The sequence below is a fragment of the Mustelus asterias genome, chromosome 14 (assembly GCF_964213995.1).
Source record: "Mustelus asterias chromosome 14, sMusAst1.hap1.1, whole genome shotgun sequence".
NCBI classification, from domain to species: domain Eukaryota; kingdom Metazoa; phylum Chordata; class Chondrichthyes; order Carcharhiniformes; family Triakidae; genus Mustelus; species Mustelus asterias.
The window spans coordinates 29534609-29553287 of record NC_135814.1 but is presented as its reverse complement, the minus strand read 5'-3'; the positions used below and the strand labels follow the sequence as shown (position 1 = coordinate 29553287).

At 41.4% G+C, this 18679-nt stretch overlaps 1 protein-coding gene across 5 annotated transcripts in view; it reads left to right on the top strand.

Moving 5' to 3' along the window:
- Nucleotides 1–18679, top strand: part of spopla (speckle type BTB/POZ protein like a) — a 183060-nt gene that overhangs the window by 108002 nt on the left and 56379 nt on the right. The window contains exon 3 of one of the 5 annotated variants that reach the window (XM_078228025.1): nt 10531–10670. The exons of 3 other annotated variants lie outside the window; for them this stretch is intronic. The gene's annotated coding sequence lies outside the window, so the exon portion shown is untranslated. Of the gene's footprint in view, nt 1–10530; nt 10715–18679 lie in introns of those variants that run through there. One more of the 5 variants, XM_078228026.1, reaches the window with a different exon arrangement.

The following is an 18679-nucleotide window of genomic DNA, read 5'->3' as shown; positions in this document are numbered from 1 at the left end:
TAATATTTTGTTCAGCCATTCCACCAGCCTCAGTCTTTGAAGTCTCTTGATCATTTTTGAGTTAATATTATTGCACATCCCAATGTTATTAAGTACCAAAGTACACTCCATATTCTAAAGACATATGTGCCAAACAATCATTCACTATTCCATCCTGTGCATACAGTAGGTGGAAATTCTTATGCCAATTACTTTGCAGCAGCATTCATAGGAGAGTGGCATTAAGTTGAGGGGAGAGGGTAGAAACTCAGACTGATGCTTTGAGAGTGCAGTTAGACAGATATCAACATTAACTTGGGGTGGTGGGAGGTAGGTGCCTTTGACAGCTGCTTTCAAGTGTTAGTTAGCTCTTGCTATTTTTCCAGGTTGGCATGTTTATGAAGATTACTCTGATATTCAAGATTGCTTCAGTGATAATTTGACCAAAGGAAAATGCTAAATTTCAGTGTAATATGCACAAAAACATACCAGTTTCATTACATAAAAATATTCATGCAAACAAAAACACACCACCTAGCTTCTACTGAAGTTATCTGATCTTAACCAAGGAGGTAGCTGGGGCTCTAAAATGGTCTCCATGCACCCCGATCCTACCACTCCCAAAAGTTGTAAGTTCCCATTACAATGATTCTTGTTGGAAGTTGCGTACAAGTACGCATCCTACCACCCCATGTTAAAGTTGATATCTATCTGTTTCCACTCTCAAAGTATGTCTGAGTTTCTGTCCTCTCCCCTCATCTCTCCTGTGAATGCTGCTGCAAAGTAATTGGCATAAGAATTTCCACCTACAGTATGCACAGGATGGAATAGTGAATGATTGTTGAATAAATCCTTGTCCAACAAAATGTACTCCAGTAAGAGTCAATACTTTCAGGAGAACAGGGAAGAGAATTGAGTAATGCGAAGGGACATATTTGGTTTTCACACCATTCAAAATGATCCAGCGTCACTGATTTGTTTCCTGCTGAAGGAAGTGAAATTCAACAGTTGGAAAATTGTTTGTAGTGAAAGATAAACAAATGATGAAAAAAAATCCAGATATTATCCCTGATATTGTTAAAGTCAGTTAAAATGCTCCAGATGTTAAAGCTTTTTCAGATGATTAGATTAAAATGGCGTGAATGACATTAACTCGCTAGTTGTTTCCGTTTCTACAGACTACATGAAACCTGATTTTGCATTTTGGCCTCTTACTTTTGGACTAGCAACATTTTTTAGTCCTTTTCCTGAATAAGTGCAATTTTAATCTATTCCTTTTGCTTGTTTTGTAAGCTGCTCTTCCTGTTATTTAATTTGAATGCAAATCAAAACTTGGTTGTATAATGTCATTTAAACATGCTGCAGTCAAGTGGCACTAGATCAAGCTTGCAGCTGCAATTTAACTTTAGTAATTATAACAAAACGTATTAGTGTGTATTAAAAGATGAAATACAAAGCACCTTTCACAACTTCAGGATGTCTCAAAATGCTTTACAGCCATTAATTATATGTTTGTTATGATCCCACTTGGTGTTATAACTGGATTGGAGGGTCCCAGAATGGAACCCTAGCTCAAACGATCATCTCAGTTCATTGCATTTATTTTTATTTTTTGATTTTGTCGACTATGGAGGGATCAGCGTCACAGGACTGCCGATTAGTTTTTAACAAAATAAAACATTTATTAGACAAATAAATGAATTATAATACAACACTCCCTTACTCCTCCGTTAGCTTAACACATTCACAGGTTTCAGGTTACTACAAATGACAAAATACATTTGAAACTACAATTGTCTCATCAGCAGCCAAAGCCAATAGCTGCAGATTTCTCTTCCGAATCCACCCCCCCCCGATGATTATCATATGAAAGGGTCCAAAAGTAGGCTTTAAAATCTTCTCTCATAACACTACTTTCAGTTAATGATCCGCATTCCAAAATCTGGTTCGTGTTTTCCAAAGACCTGATTGACCAGCGCTTTAGCTCCACTTTTAGCAGTGAGTCCATGTCAATATGAACCAATACTGTGTGACTTCTGCTGCCTTAACAATTACACCATTACACCACTTTGAGGTCCCAGTCACTATGTTACAATTTGTTCACAGGCAGTAATAAAACAGTTACTAGAGTTACTTTTGGAAAGCCCTTTTCTCGTAGTTCTCACCAATCGATCTGTCTCAACTTATCTCTGTTCTTGTTCTCCAAGTACTTTGATCACTGAGTTTCAGACTTCCTGAAATCATTTTGTTACAGCTCTCTGTCTATCTCCCACTGGTCCCTTACTAGTGTTCTATGTGAAAATCAACTTTCAACAAAGGAAACTGTCTGCTCTGCCCACAGGTTACTAGGCAATTCTCAGGAGTCTGCATTCCGGAGATCTAAAGTCTCAGCTGGATATTGAAATGGAACCCTCAGACGGGGCGGCACGGTGTGGCGGCACAGTGGTTAGCACTGCTGCCTCTCAGCGCCAGAGACCCGGGTTCGATTCCCGGCTTGAGTCACTATGTGTGGAGTTTGCACATTCTCCCCGTGTCTGCTTGGGTTGCCTCCGGGTGCTCCCCCGGTTTCCACCCACAGCTGAAAGACGTGCTGGTTAGATGCATTGACCCGAACAGGCGCCGAAGTGTGGCGACTAGGGGAATTTCACAGTAACTTCATTGCAGTGTTAATGTCAGTCTTACTTGTGACTAATAAATAAACTTTAGACAAAGGTTGTTGGCTCAGCCTGAAAACTAATCACAGCTTTCTTGCAAACACAGAAACATTAAATTAAACCTACCTAAGGCTATACCATATTTCTAATATTTACCCCCACAAATATAGATCCCTTGAAACGAAGTCTGGTTCCCTAACACTGTTAACAAGTGAAAGATCTAAAGCCCCGAATCAAACAGAAAATGGCCAGTCGGTTTGATACATTTTACCTTGAAAGCCAGATAAGATGCCCAAGATAGCGTAGCTGATTGAGTATTACTAGGGGATCACTCCATACCTGAAACATTAACCTGTCTGTTCTTGCTAGAGATGTTGCCGGACATGCTTCCATTTCCAATAATTCTTGTTTTCTTTTAAGAGTTTGAGCATTTGCCGCCTTTTGTTATTGATGGAATATTTGTACAATCCATCCCATTCATTTTCAACATACTTAAATGATTAAATTATTGGGGACAATTATTTTGTTATGTGTTTGGAATGCAGATGTGTATAGAGCAAGTACTTCTTTATAACCCCCTCTGACGTGCAGAGGCTATTCATTGTAAGTTTATCTGGGGCTGCTTGAGCCAATCTGGTCAGTCTACAGCTTTAGTCAGTTCCACCAGGGCCACTCAGCTCCTGATCTCATGACAATCTTGGTTCAAATATAGACAAGAGAACTGAACACCAGAGTGAAGGGGAGAGTGAATACCCTTTACATTAAGGCAGTATTTGATCAAGTGTGGCATCAAGGAGCTCTAGGAAAAATGAACTTGATGGGAATTTGGAGAAAGGGGAGGGATCGTGCTGATGACTGTCCATTGCCTGGAGTTGTGGTTGTTGGAGGTCAATCATCCCACTCCCAGGATGTCACTGCAGGAGTTCCCCAAGATTTGATTTGATTTATTATTATTGCATGTATTCGGATACAGTGAAAAGCATTGTTTCTTGTGCGCTGTGTGGGTAAAACATACCATTCATAGAGTACATAGGGGAGAAGGAAAGGATAGAATGCCAAATATAGTGTTGTAGTTACAGGTAGGGTGAAGAAAAAGTTCAACTTCATATATGATAGAACCATTGAAAAGTCTGATGATAGTGAGGCCCACCTTTCTTCAGTTGCTTCATCAGTGACCTTCTCTCCATAAGGAATAGAAGTGGGGATGTCCACTGTGTTCAGCACCATTTGCGACTCCTCCGGTACAGAAGCAGGCCATGTCCATAGACAGCAAGACTGGATGACATTTGAGCTGGAGCTAATAAGTGGCAAGTTACAAATGTGCAGCATGTGCCAGGCAATGACCATCTCCAACAAGAGAGAATCTAACCATTTCCCCATGGCATTTGATACCATTATCATTGCTGAATCTCCCACTATCAACATCCAAAGGTTACTATTGACCAGAAACTAAACTGCTCCAGCTATATGTTACAAGAACAGGTCAGAGGCTGGGAATTCTATGGCAAATAACTCACCTGACTCCCCCAGACCTGTCCACCATTTATAAGGCACAAGTCAGGAGTGTGATGGAATACCCTCCACTTGTCTGGATGAGTGCAGCTCCAGCAACATTCAAGAAGTTCAACACCATCCAGGACAAAGCAGCCTATTTGATTGGCACCCCATCCACCACCTTAAATGTTCCATCACTGGCACACAATGACAGGCAGAAATCTGTACCATCATGAGGATTCTCTGCAGCAACTAATTTGACAGTATCTTTCAAATTTATGATGTCTGCCACCAAAAGGGACAAGAGCAACAGATGCACCATCTCCAAGTTTCCCTCCAACATCCTGACTTGGAACCATATTGTTATTCTTTCACGGTCTCTAGGTCAAAATCCTGGAACTCTTTCTAACAGCACTGGAAGTGTACCTACAATGCAAGGACGGCAGTGGTTCAAGAAGGCAGCTAACCAACACCACCTCAAGGGCAACTGGGTGTGTGCAATAAATGCAGACCTAGTCAGTGGTGCCCACATTTTGTGAATGAATAAATTAAAAAATAAATAAATTGTGACATCCCAAGAGAACGCACTACCAAGGCTTGAGAATTTTTCTACAATGTTGAGATTGCATGATGTTTGATGCTTCTAAGATTTTGCTTGATGTTAGTTGAAACATAATTTCGGTCTAAGAGACACTGTTTTGGAGATCAAAGTTTTTGGCAGCTCTTGAAAATTTCTTTGCCATTGGCTGGATGTCTTCCTTCGTGTTGGCAGTTAGGGCAGTCATCTGCATATGGAGTTGTTTGATTACTGCCTCTGGCTTTGGTGGAATACAGTCTGGAGAGGTGGAAAGGTGGCATGATCACTTCTCTGATCATAACAGAGACTCCTGCACCCAGAAAGCAATCCAGCAGAGATTTGGAAGAGTAATAGTACGGAGCTCATTAACAAAGAGTCGTCTTTCAGAGTGTCTTAGATCAGGGAAAAGTTCCGATGTAGTCAGCATCTGAAAGTGGAAAGGACACAAAATTGTATGTGGCCACTAACTAGGAATAAATTTTCTCTCAATTGCAGGCCAGAGCCTTACAAGGATCCTGTTAAACAATCTACTGGACTGCCTCATAAATGATTTCCCCCCAGAATCACTCTGGATTTAAGGCTAACGAACTGTGGGCCAACTAATATGGTGGTTGCAGCAAAACATCCACAAGAAAAGTGCAGAGAGCAGCATTAGGATCTGTCTGTGCTGTTCATCGACCTATCTGAAGTGTTGTTAGTGTGAAATGACAAGGTCTGTGACACTTGCTCTCCAAACTAAAATGTCAGAACAAGTTTGTCAAAATCCTTTGCCTACTGCTTGATGGCATGAATGGACGTACTTGTGCTTCTGGCAAGATGTTCAGTTCCTTTGCGGTAACCACTGATGTAAAGTGAGGATGCACGGTGGCTCCCCAAATCTTGAATTTCTTATTTCCTGCAATGTTTAAGAAAGCTGCCAGAGATATGCCTGCAGGAATCAATAGAGCTGGTATATTGTTCATCTGTCTGCTCAACTTTAAAATAAATTGACTGTTGATTTGTAGTCTGAATCTTAGTCTGGTGGATTGTATATTAAATCCATATTTCAAAGCTGAGTTGGTAGATAGTGTCAGAGCTGTATTTGATCCTTGAAGTTTCCTATACTCCTCCTGGATGTGTTGGAAAAGGAATATTTCAGATCCGAGAGAATGCAAAAGCCACTTACTGGAATGGTGATATTGCTAAACCTCAGTAAAATAAGTAATGTAAAGGCAAAAATGTAATTATAGACTATAGAACTACCTGGGAATTTACAAATCTTTGTCTGAGCATTTTCGAATTCTGGAGTGTTTATGGCGCAGATGGGAGGCCATTCCTCCCTGTCAAGTAGCTGCTAGCTCTCTGTAGCTCAATCCAGTTTCATTTTTCCCTGCTCTATATCTGTAGCCCTCTCTGTTTATTATTTCCCTCAAGTGCCTATGTACTTCCTTTTAAAATTGTGAATCATTTCTGATTCTAACACTGTGTCATGGACAGCAAGTTGTTACCACTTGCTGCGTAAAAAAAAGTTTTTCCTCACAACCCCTTCATCTCTTGCCCAAAACCTTGAAACTGCATCCCCTAGTTTTTGTATCATCAGCTAACGGGAACAGCTTTTCTTTGTTTACCTTATCTAAACCTTTCACAATCCTCTATGCTTCTATCAAATTTCCACTGAATCCTCTTTGCTTCACGGGGAACATCCCCAGCTTCTCCAACCTAACCCTATAGCTGGAATTCTTTGTTTCCAGAACCAGTATTGTCAAAACCATGAATAAAATAACCAAACTCAAGAGGTGAGGTGAGATTGACTGCCCTTGACATCAAGACAACATTAGCCTGTGAGACATCAAGGAATCCTATCAAAATTTAAGTCAGTGAGAATCAGGAAAAACTCCACTGGTTGGAGTCATACCTAGCACAAAGGAAGATGGTTGTCGTTGTTGAAGGTCAGTCATTTCAGTCTCAGGACATCACTGCAGGAGTTCCTCAGACTAGTGTCCTAGGCCCAACCATCAGTGACCTTCATCAGTGACCTTCTCTCCATCATAAGGTCAGAAGTGGGGATATTTGCTATACATTATTCATTACCATTTGCAACTTCTCAAATATGAGGCACTCCTGTCCATATGCACCTGGACGATATTCAGACTTGGGCAAATAACATTTACACCATTCGAGTACCAGGCAATGGTCGTCTCCAACAAGAAAGAATCTAACCATCTCCCCCTGACATTCAGTGGCATTACAAATGCTGAATCCCCCACTATCAATAGCCTGGGAGTTACCATGGACTAGATACTGAACTAGACCAGCCATACAAATACTGTTGCTTTAAGAGCAGGTCAGAGGCTGGGAGTTCTGCAGAGAGTAACTCACCAACTGATTCCCAAAGCCTGTCTACCAACTACAAGGTATAAGTCAGAAGTGTGATGAAATACTCCCCACTTACCTGGATAAGTGTAGCCCCAACAGCTCAAGAAGCTCAACACTGTCCACGACAAAGCAGCCACTTGATTTCCTCCCCACCCACCACCGTAAACATTTAGTTCCTCCATCACCAATGCACAAAGGCTGCAGTGTGTATCACCGACAAAATGTACTGCAACAACTCGTCAAGGCTCCTTCAGTCGCACCTTCCATACCCACAACCTCTGCCACCTAGAAGGACAAAGGCAGCCGATGGATGGGAACACTACACCTGCAACTTCCCTACCAAGCCATAACCATCCTGACTTGGGAGTTGTTTCTTCCCTGTTGCTAGGTCAAAGTCCTGGAGCTCCCTTCCTAATAGCATTGTATGCATACCTACACCATATCAGTTGCAGTGTTTGAAGAAGGCAGCTCACCACTACCTTCTTGAGGGCAATTGGGGATGGGCAATAAAAGCTGGTCTAGCCAGTGATGCCCATATTCCGTTAATTTTTTTAAAAAAATGAGCTGGGACAGGGTTGAAGTTGAGCGATGTTACAGTGGTGGATGTAGGTAGCCTTAGGGTGTTAATATGAGATCAGAAGGTCAGCTCTGGATTAAACGTGATACCAAGCTTGCAAAGAGGCTGGCTTCATCTCAGATTGTTGCCACGGAGATGGATGAAGCTGGCAGTTGGGGAATGACGTTTGAAGCGGGGTTTCAAAAACAATAACTTCAGTCTTCATGTTTAATTGGAGGAAACATCTGCTAATCCAGTCCTGAATATTAGATAAACAGTCTGATATTGTAGAAATAGTGGAGGTGTTGAGTATAGTGATGGTTTGGTATGGCTGGGTGTTGTTCATATAAATGTAAGCACTAATGCTGTGCTTTCTGATGATGTCCTCAGGGCTCGCGTAGAGATAAAAAATGGAGGCCTGGGGCAAGGATAGATTTTTGGGGAGCTGAGGCAATGTTGTGGGAGTGTGAAGAGAAGCCATTGCAAATTATACTCTAGCTACGATTAGATAAGAATGGAACCAGGTGTGAGCACTCTCACCAAGCTGGATGGTGGTGTAAAGGTGTTTGATCAAATGTGTCGAAGGATAATTTACTTTTGTCAGACGTGGTCAAATTTGCACGGAAATTGGTATAAATGATTGGTTTCTTTGAGGAGAAGGGTTATGAGAGCAAATTTTAAGGAGAAAGGGATAATACCGAAGGGAAAATTGTTAACATGTAAACAATGTTGACCAACATGGTGGCCAGGAGGGAGCTATGGTGGTGAGTATTTTAGTAAGAATTGGGTTGAAGAAGCAGGAGGTGGGTCTCATGGACAAGATGAGCTCAGGGGGCAAGGGGAAAGATTTGAGGGAAAACTAGACAATGGTGCTTGTTCTGGGCTCGGACAGGTGGGGGCGGGAGGGGGGAGCTTGTGAGCAAGTTTGGCCTGGTGTGCAAATGGGAGTAGGGATATGGCAGGGACATTTAAGCAGGTGTTCTCTCTTTTCATGATAAAGAAGTCCATGAGTTTCTTACACCTTTGGAAGTCAGGGTGGAAGGGACAGGGGAGAGGGATTTGTTTTATGGAGAGAAAAAGACCAAGGATTATATCTGCACTCCAGGATGATCCTGGAATATTGAGCAGTTTTAGCTGACAAGAGTATGATCTGATAGTTGTTTATAGGGTCTAGCTCGATTTGGTGGTGGATGACAAAACCATCATATTCTGCCATTTCCTTCTAAGTATGCCTCTCATAAATGCAGATTCTGATTAAAATCTTGACCCAGACAAAGAATTCCTTGTTGAATTGATACAGTTCATATAAATTGTTATTTAGTTGTCAAAAGCATTTGAAGCTCTAAAGATATACAGTCGTAGAACTGGGTTGGTTTTGGGGGCATGTTATTTCCATAAAATGTCATTTGCTGATGCATCTGTATTGGATGAGAAGTCTGGAAACTATATAAAGCAATTCCGTTTTCCCAATTAAATCCATTTGTGTTCTTTTTGGAATGCTAGTTGTACAACACCTTTTGTTGGAACATGAAGTCCATCACATGAAAATGCATCGCTCACCTCAACGTTTGGGTATTTATTGCTTTACCATAGTGCATGACAGAATGAACAATAGAACATGACAAATGCAGTGTTCCTGCACTTGAGGTAGCACACTGTGTGGCATGTGTGACGAGTAATCCAGGATATGTGCTTAATAATTTTTTCTTCATGAGTGAGGAACTGATTGGCATTCTTGTTATTCAGTTAGTTCATAGAAAGAAAAATCTTTCCAGGGATCTTTATAGATTGTACTTTTTAATTGACAAGTAAGTGCTGCACCATTAACTCTTCTTGTATTCTTTTTGGTGTTTGTGGGATTGTTGTGCTTACAAAGATTTTTTAATTCTTATGGATAGGAACACTTCAATTCATTTTTTAAAATTGAATTAGGGCAGAACTGAAAAAAAACTAAAAAGTTGAGGGTGCATTATTTATAAAAAATAATGGATTACCCATAGTGGTGATCATGGGCAATTTAAAAAAATAAACATTGTTAGTGCATTTTATGTTTTCATATATGATATTCTGTTGCTCATTCCTCTATTAATTTTAGAAGAGGAAGAAAACATTGGACCCTTGTATAATTTATATTTGCTCAGATATCATTGAATGAAATTTTTATTACATTGCAAGATAAATCAGCTGAAATTACTCCGCAGTGTCACTCACATGATAAGGCAATTAGCAGAGACCAATGAGCATGGATAATGAGATAATTGCTCTGAAAATGTAAGCATAGTGCCCCCCCTCCCCCCCCCCCCCCCCCCCCCGTAATGGAAATTAGTTTCCACAGAAAAGATCATGTGATGATCATATGTGTCTGTTGATTTGCCCACTTTGCATAACCTGTAATTACAAGTATTGTTCCAGATCCTTCAAAAGGGGACAAAGTTATATCTACATGTTCTCTTACCATATTACTTGAAACATCTCAAAACTTCACCCAAAGCAGCAAGGGGAATGGCTGTTTACAAACAGCAAGATCCCACAAACTCAAAATCACAACCGTCAGGCTGGTGACATAATCTGTGAAAGTCAATGATGATGCTGGAGACAAATAGAATGATCACATAATCACTAGCCAATAAGATTTCTAGTATATGCCTCACAATTGTAACTGTCATATGATCAGTATTGGCCAGTGAGATTGTTGAAACAGAGCATGCAATTGCCTGAGGATTGTTCAGTCTTATTGTTCACTTGGTTTATGTATTCAGAAATATGGATGCTTGATTAGTTCATCCATTATTAAAACGCTATCGCAGAAGGTTTGATGCTGCTGCTTCTTGGTTCATGTTCAGCTTATCCATTTGTTTTTCCTTAAGTCCTGTTTTAACTATAAATTTTAACCTAGCTCCCTCACTCGTTTGCAGTTCACTGTGCGGTTTCGCAACTTGTCTGTGCCACCTGGGGAGATGCTGAGCAGAGGAAGGAAGAGCCAAAAAGAGCAAGTCTTCCCTAGAATTGGTTATCTCCAAATGGCTGATCATCAGACAAAACTGGCAGAGGACTGGTAGGAAGTAGCTCCTTGCCGTTTCAGCCAAAGATTTGGAAATGGTATGAGGCGAGGTCTTTTTTTAGTTTGTTAATGGGATGTGGGCATTTATTACCCATCCTTTAATTGTCCTCGAGAAGTTAGTTTGGTGCTGCCTTCTTAAATTACTACGGTCCTTATGGTGTTGGTATACTCGTTAGGGAAGGAGTTCAAGGGTTTTGGCCCAGTGACAGTGGAGGAATGATGATGTCATTCCTAGTCAGGATGGCCAGGACTTAGAGGGGAACTTGCAGATGATGGTATTCCTATGCATCTGCTGTCCTTATTCTAGGTGGTATGGGCCACAGGTTTGGAAGTTGCTGTTGAAGGAGCCTTATTGAGCTGCTTCAGTACGTCTTGCAATTGGTGATGGAGGGAGTGAATACTGAAGGTGATGCATGGGATGCTAATCAAGTCAGCTGCTTTGTGCTGTATGGTGTTGAGTTTCTTGAGTGATGATCCAGGCAAGTGGAGAATATTCCATCATACTCCTGGCTTGTGCATTGCAGAGGTGAATAGACTTTGGGGAATCAGGAAGTTAGTTACTTGTCGCAGAATTCCCCGCGTCTGACTTGCTTATATAGCCACAGTACTTACCTGACTAGTCCAATTTCTGATCAATAGTAACCTCCAGGATGTTGAGAGTTGGGGATTCAGCAGTGGTATAGCCATTGCATGCCAAGGGGAGATTGTTACTCTCTCTCGTTGGTGATGGTCATTTCCTGGCACTTAAGGTGCGGATGTTACTTGCCACATCAGCCCAAGCTTGACCGTTGTCCAGGTTTTGCCGCAAGCATTTATGACTGCTTCAGTATCCAAAATGAATGGGACTGTATGCTGTGCAGCTATTAACAAATATCCCCACTATGACTTGCGGATGAATGGAAGGTCTTTGATGAAGCAGTCAAAGCTGGTTAGCTCTAGGACATTGACCTGAGGAACACCTGCTGCTATGTCCAACACAACTATGCCCATCTTCACCAGCCACATAGCAGCTATCTATTCTAATCCCATTTTTCAGCACTTAGTCTGTAGCCTTGGATGCTGTGGTGTTTCAAGTGCTCATCTGAATGCTTCTTAAATGTTGAGGGTTCCCGCCTCTACCACCCTTTCAGGCAGTGTTTCAAATTCTCATGATCTCTGGGTGAAAAAGATTTGCTTCAATTCCCCTCTAAATCTCCTGTCCCTTACTTTAGATCTTTACCCCCTAAGTTTTTGACCCCTCTACTTAGGTCTACCCTATCTATGTCCCTCATAATTTTGTACACCTCAATCAGGTTCCCACTCAGCCTTCTCTGCTCTAAGGAAAACAGCCCCAGCCTAACCAGCCTCTATTCATAAGACAATTCACCCACCCGTGGGACTAGTCTGGTGAATCTCTGTTGCACTCCTATGGCAATTATATCCTTCCTTGGGAAAGGAAAAAAAAATTTCATGTGATGTGAGTGTCACTGGCGAGGCCAGCGTTTGTTGCCCATCCCTATTGCCCTTGAGCTGATAGCTCGCAAGGTTTTTTCAGAGGAGAGTTAAGAGTTGGCATATAGGAATCACATGTATGTTAAAGGTAGTTGGTTAATCCTCAACTCTGGAATTCAGGTCTTTTGTCCATTTTTGAATTAATGCTGAAATGAGATTTTGTCATTGAATCAACCTCAATTGCAGTATTAGGGCCAAATATGAAACTCAATCAAGTAGCAAAATGACAATGCCCAGTGACTAAGCAGAGCTGAGTTGTCCTGGCAGAACCCAAATATGCATTTGAGCAGATTATTGGTGAATGAGTGCTGCTTGACAACACTGTTGATGACACCTTTGCTGATAATTAAGAGTAAAATTGAATAGATGTCCGTATTGTAGCTGTACTGGAACAGTTTGGCTAGGAGCTAGTTCTGGAGCAAGAATCTTCACTGCAGCTGAGATGTTATTGGACTGTTGCTATGTTCTGTGCGCTCAGCTGTTTATTGACATCACGTGGAGTGAATCAAATTGACTGGAAACTCGGGATCTCGGGAATAGGAGGAGAGAAATAATTATAAAAGACAAATACTGTGTTTTCATTTCGGTTTGGTTAGATGAAGAAAGCCAAATGGAATAATTATCAGGTGAATCTAATGCATCCTTTGTATTGGAAGCCCAATTAATAAAGACTAGGATTTATATAGCTCCTTTTCCAACCTTAAGATGTCCCAAAGCACTTTACAGCCAGTTAAGTATTTTTTCTTTTCTTGTGTAGTTACCATGTAATGTAGCAAATGCATCAGTCAATTTGCATGCAGCAAGGTCCCACAAGCAGTAATGTGATAATGAACAGAATAGTGATAGGATTTGCCAGAAATCATTTTCAAACTTATGCCATTGAATCATTTACGTCCACTTGAGAGGCCAGGCAGATTCTCAGCTTAACATACGATCCTTCAACAGTGCAGCGCTGCATGCATTACACTTTAATGCTGCACTGGGTGTCAGCCTAGTTTATGTGCTCAAGTCTTTAGGGTTTGAACCCACACCCTCTGACTCAGAAAGTGACATGCTACTGAGTCACAGCTGTTGAAATTAACTATATTGGTTTAACTGTAGCATAAGTGTCATATTAAAAGGCTTGTTGCGTACAGCAAAATCTTGCTTTGACTTGCATTATGAATTAATTGTGATTCCGCATGAATAATTCTGCATTTGGCTTAGTCACTGGTCATTGCCATTTTGTTACTAAATTGACCTACATTTGGCCTTACTATTACAACTGAGGTTGATTCAATGACAAAATCCAAAATCAAACTATGGTTGAGGTAATAAAATTCATACAAAATTCAACCATTAAAACCTAATTCAAACTGCTTTGTGTTTGTATTTGCACAAGCAGTTTTGGTAACAGGATGTGTAAAATCAACTGGAAACAGACCAAGAAGAATATAACATTGATTTTTGGCTTACCCTGTTTATTTACAGTTGTTTGCATTGGAGTTTGGATTTAATTTGTATTCTATTGTGCTCTGATCAGTTTATCTTTAATGCCTGCATTGGTTAGGATTACCACCCATTTGTTTTCGTTAAAATGCCCAGTGTCCCAAATCAAACATTTTATATGTGAACTCAATGCTATTGTACAAAAGGAACATGCTAATATAATCCTCTGCCAAGTGTTGTGAACTGTTATGGATAGTTCCAGCTTGTAATGTGAGAAAGATTTTGTATTATAATGTTGACCTTTCATCTTTGGAACGTGGGCTGGCACCGAGCCCAGACTTTTGAGAGTTACACTTTTTTTTCTGTCGTATATGTTGGAGAAATGTGTTAGTAATCTATGAGAATGAAACAAAGTATTAGCTTCTATGTCGGGTGTCCGGGCTCAGCCATTCAGCTACATTCAGTTTAAAATCCAGGTATTTATTGAGTTTAACAGCTACGTTATGATTTCCTTGTTTCCAGCTTTTGCTCTGTGTTGATAATCTAGTCAGTTTTGATATTGTGCGTTAAGAGTGGAAGATATTGTGAAACAGAGCTTGTGCAAAAACATCAGGTCTTCTCCAGTGGCTTTGAGACTATTGATTGAAATTGATTTTAAATACAGACCAATATTAGAGTGGCAGCGTAGCTCGGATTTCAGATCTTGATCTGTTGTCCAAGTGTAATAAAACCAAACCGTGATAAAGTTGCCATGAAATGGTCTCTCAGCGGTTTGTGTTTGCGCTAGCTGCTGTACAACTCCAGTCTGGTGCTAATGTGTTATAAAGGTATTCAGTCAGCTCATTGGACAGTCAGAAAATTTTAGAACTTTGTAGGCCATCTTGTAACTTTGCAAGAAGCTTTTAACATTCATTCTTTATTTGCTAACAGACATTACTTTGTGGTAGCAGAGTTTGGTTCATGTTCAAGGCTGGGTCATGTTCAAGGTTGCATTAGCAGGTATCTTTTATCACTGACCTTATGGCAGCCAGTCTGTGGTTGGAAGGAAAGATTTGTGCCTCATGCTTTCTCTGGTGAAAGGAAAGATCGTTGCCTTTAGACATGCCTGATGCAAAAATAGTCACCTTGTACAAAAACAACGGGGATTGTAGTGACTGCAACAATTACCAAGGTGGCTTTAAGTATTATGGGAAATGTTTTTGCTCGTGTTGCTGTGACCAGATTGCTGATCCTGGTATCACTTCTATCCTGAGATTCAGTACTGCTTCAGAGCTGGAAGATTGACAGTGGACATAATTTTCTCACTTTATCAGTTATAAGAGAAGTGCCATGAACAGTGCCAACTGCTCTACATTGCCATCATAGACCTCACCAAGGCTTTCAACCTTGTCAGCAGAGGCGGACTCTTTAACCTCCTGTGGAAAATAGGCAGCCCATTTGGTCTCCTGGATGTAATTTCTTCTTTTCACGAGAAAATGCGCAGTTGCAATTGTGCATCATCAGAGGCTTTCAAGATCTGCAGTGAGGTAAAGCAGGGTTGCGTCTTGGCTCTAATTGTCTTATGAAGAGAGATTGGGCAGTTTAGGCCTACACCCCCCCGGAGTTTAGAAGAAAGAAAGGAGATCTAATTGGGGTATACAAGGTGATAAGGGGGATTGACAAAATAGACGTGAAGAGGATGTTTCCTCTTGTTGGGCAACCTAGAACAAGAGGTCATGGTTTAAAGATAAGGGATGGCAGAATTAAAACAGAGATGAGGAGAGATTACTTTACTCAAAGGGTCGTGAGCCTGTGGAATTCACTATCCAGAGTGTGGTGAATGCGGGGACATTGAGTCAATTTAAGAAAGAGGGTTTGAAGGGCCATGGTGAACAGGCAGGAAAGTAGAGTTGAGGCCAAGATGAGATCAGCCATGATCGTATTAAATCGTGGAGCAGGCTCAAGAGGCTAAATTTCCTACTCCTGCTACTAGTTCCTACGTACTTATGTTCTTGTGTCTTTGGAATATTTTTCTCCATATGTTGTTAATGTTGTATGCTTTCAGCGACTTAAATGGGAGTATCTTCCTTCATGTCAGAGCCAACAACAAACTGTTTAACCTGGCAAGACCGCGCCAAGACTAAAGTGCGTAGTCACCTAGTGTGTGAGTTGCTATTTACTCATGATGCCACGTTGGCATCTCCTACTTGCAACAACTTGCAAATCAGCTTTCACGGGCCACAATTAGTATCAGGAAGACCAAGGTTAAAGAGCAGGGTATAGAGACTACATCTTCCATCAACATTGACACTCTCGATCGTGGATAGCTTTGCATACTTGGAATCAACAATTATCGATGAATGACTTGTCCCTTGATGCTGGAATCAGCAGCTGGATTACCAATGCCGCAGATGTTAAAGTTGTGTGGACCAACAGCAAACAAACCGAAAGTACAGAGCTCTGTCGGTACAAGGCTTGTGTTCTCAGCACCTTCCCTTATTGCTGTGAGACATGGAAAACTTATGCAAGGCAAGAAAAGCAGTTGAACACTTCTACCTACACTGCCTCAGATGAACGCAACACAAGTAGAAGCTGGAATAGACTCAATGGCCCATTAGGTCTGCTCCACCATTCAATACAATCATGGCTGATCTTCAGCTTCAACTCCATTTTCCCACCAGCTCCCTTATCCCTGAGACACCAAAAATCTGCCTATCCCAGCTTTAAGTGTAGTCAAGGATAGAGCATCCACAACCCTCTGGGATGAAGAGTTCCAAAGATTCATAAACCTTTGTGAGTGAAGTAATTTCTCCTTATCTTAGTCCTAAATGATTGATCCCTTATTCTGAGACAGTGCTTCCATGTTTTGAACTCCCCAGTCTGTAGAAACAATCTGTCTACCCCATCAGCTGCCCTCAGAATTTTGTCAGTTTCAGTGAAAGTGCTTCAGCTAAGATGGATTTGATCAGTCTCTCCACAGGGAAAACCCCTCATCCCAGGGACCAACTTGCCTCCAAAGCGCGTTTTTACAATGTGGAGACCAAAACTGCACAAACTATTCAGGTTGCAGTCTCACCAAAACCAGTTTCTGGTATGGAACTTGTGTTCTACTGTGAATTCAGATATAAAATATTTCTTCAATGCCTTTGCTATTTCCTTATTCCCCAAGATAATTTCTCCTGTCTCTGATTCAAAGGGACTATTTATAGCACAAAAAGTCATATTTATAGCACAAAAAGAGGCCATGGTGTCTGCGCTTGCCATCAAACATCTATCCTAATCCCATCTTGCAGTATTTGGCCATAGCCTTGTATGTTATGGCTAATCAAGTGATAATCTAAATGCTTCTTAAATGTTGCGAGGGTTTCTGCCTCTACCATCCTTTCAGGGAGTGAGTTCCAGATTCCCACCACACTCTGGGTGAAAATGTTTTCCCTCAAATCCCCTCTTACTCTCCTACTCACCTTAAATCTATGCCCTCTGGTTATTAATCCCTCTACTCGGGTTCCTTCCTTTCAACCGTGTCTATTTCCCTCCTAATTTTGTACACCTCAATTATTTCCTCCCTCAGCCTCTCTGCTCTAAGGAAAACAACCCGAGCCTGACCAGCCTCTCTTCATAGCTCAAACGCTCCAGCCAAGGCAATGTCCTGGTGAATCTTCGCTGCACCCTCTCTAGTACAATGACATTCTTCCTAACAAACATTTTATACAGCTCCATCCATAACCTCCTTGCTCTTGTAATCTAATACTCGGCTAATAAAGGCAGATATCCCATATGCAGCCTCAACCACCTGAGAGCAGAGCTGGGAGTTGAAAGAGCGAGACTGAGAGTGGAGCCAGGAGATAAAAGAGCGCAAGAAAGGGGGAGACTGAGAGCGGAACAAGGGAGTTGAAAGAGCGAGTGATTTCCACATGGAAACCTTCTATGACCACTTGAAAAAGGTAGCCATCAAGACGAAGTCAAGTGTCAACTTGGTTCATAAACTAACAAATACAATTTGGGGAGCCTCAACAACTTGTACTATGGACTTAGCGATGTACCTGAATATTGTGTACCAGCATGGAGCAGAAGTAGCCATGCTTGACTGGCTTATGTTCAACTGAGCACTGCAATGAGATGCACCACTGGAACCCTCAAGCCGAAGCTCCACAAATTAAGGAAAATAATTACAACAATTTGATGCCTTCTCATCCACCATGACCTTCACAAATACCCATCACCTCCACTTGAAGTCACGGAAGCACTTTTGGACTAATGTACACAACCTCAAGCAGCGCAATTTCAATCCTGAAGGGGCTTTGAAAAATGAATGGTCTTCACAGGACGTCATGAAAAAAGACCTCATTGAATACCTGATGCATTGTTGACTGTGAGATCAAATTCCGCTTCTACTCCATTTTCAAGTTTGCCTTTATGACACGACAGTAGTGGGTCGGATCTCAAACAATGACGAGACAAAATACAGGAAAGTGACAGAGAATCTGATGAAATGGTGTGATGACAATCTCTCCCTCAATGTTCGTAAAACAAAAGAGATTGTCACTGACTTCAGGAAACGTACTGGAGTACATGTCTCTGGCTACATCAACTGAGATGAAGTGGAAATGTTCGAGCTCTTCAAGTTTCCAGGTATTCAAATCACCAACGATCTTTCCTGGTCCCTCCAAGCTGTTGCTATAGTTACGAAAGCTCATCAATGTGTCCTAGTCCCTCCACGCCAAAACTATAGTTAAGAAAGTACGCCAGTGCCTCTATTTTCTTAGAAGACTAAGGAAATTTGGCAAGTCTGCTACGACTCTCAACAATTTGTACAGATGCACCTTAGAAAGCATCCTTTCTGGATGTATCGTAGCTTGGTGTGGGCTTCTGCTCTGACCAAGACCACAAGAAACTACAAAGGGTTATGAATGTAGCCCAGTCCATCACGCAAACCAGCCTCCCATCCATTGACTTCCTGCTGCCTTGGAAAAGCAGTCAGCATAATCAAGGACCCCACGGACCCGGGACATACTCTCTTCCACCATCTTCTGTCGGGAAAAACATACAAAAATTTGACAACTTCTTCCCTACTGCCATCAGACTTTTGAATGGACCTATCATAT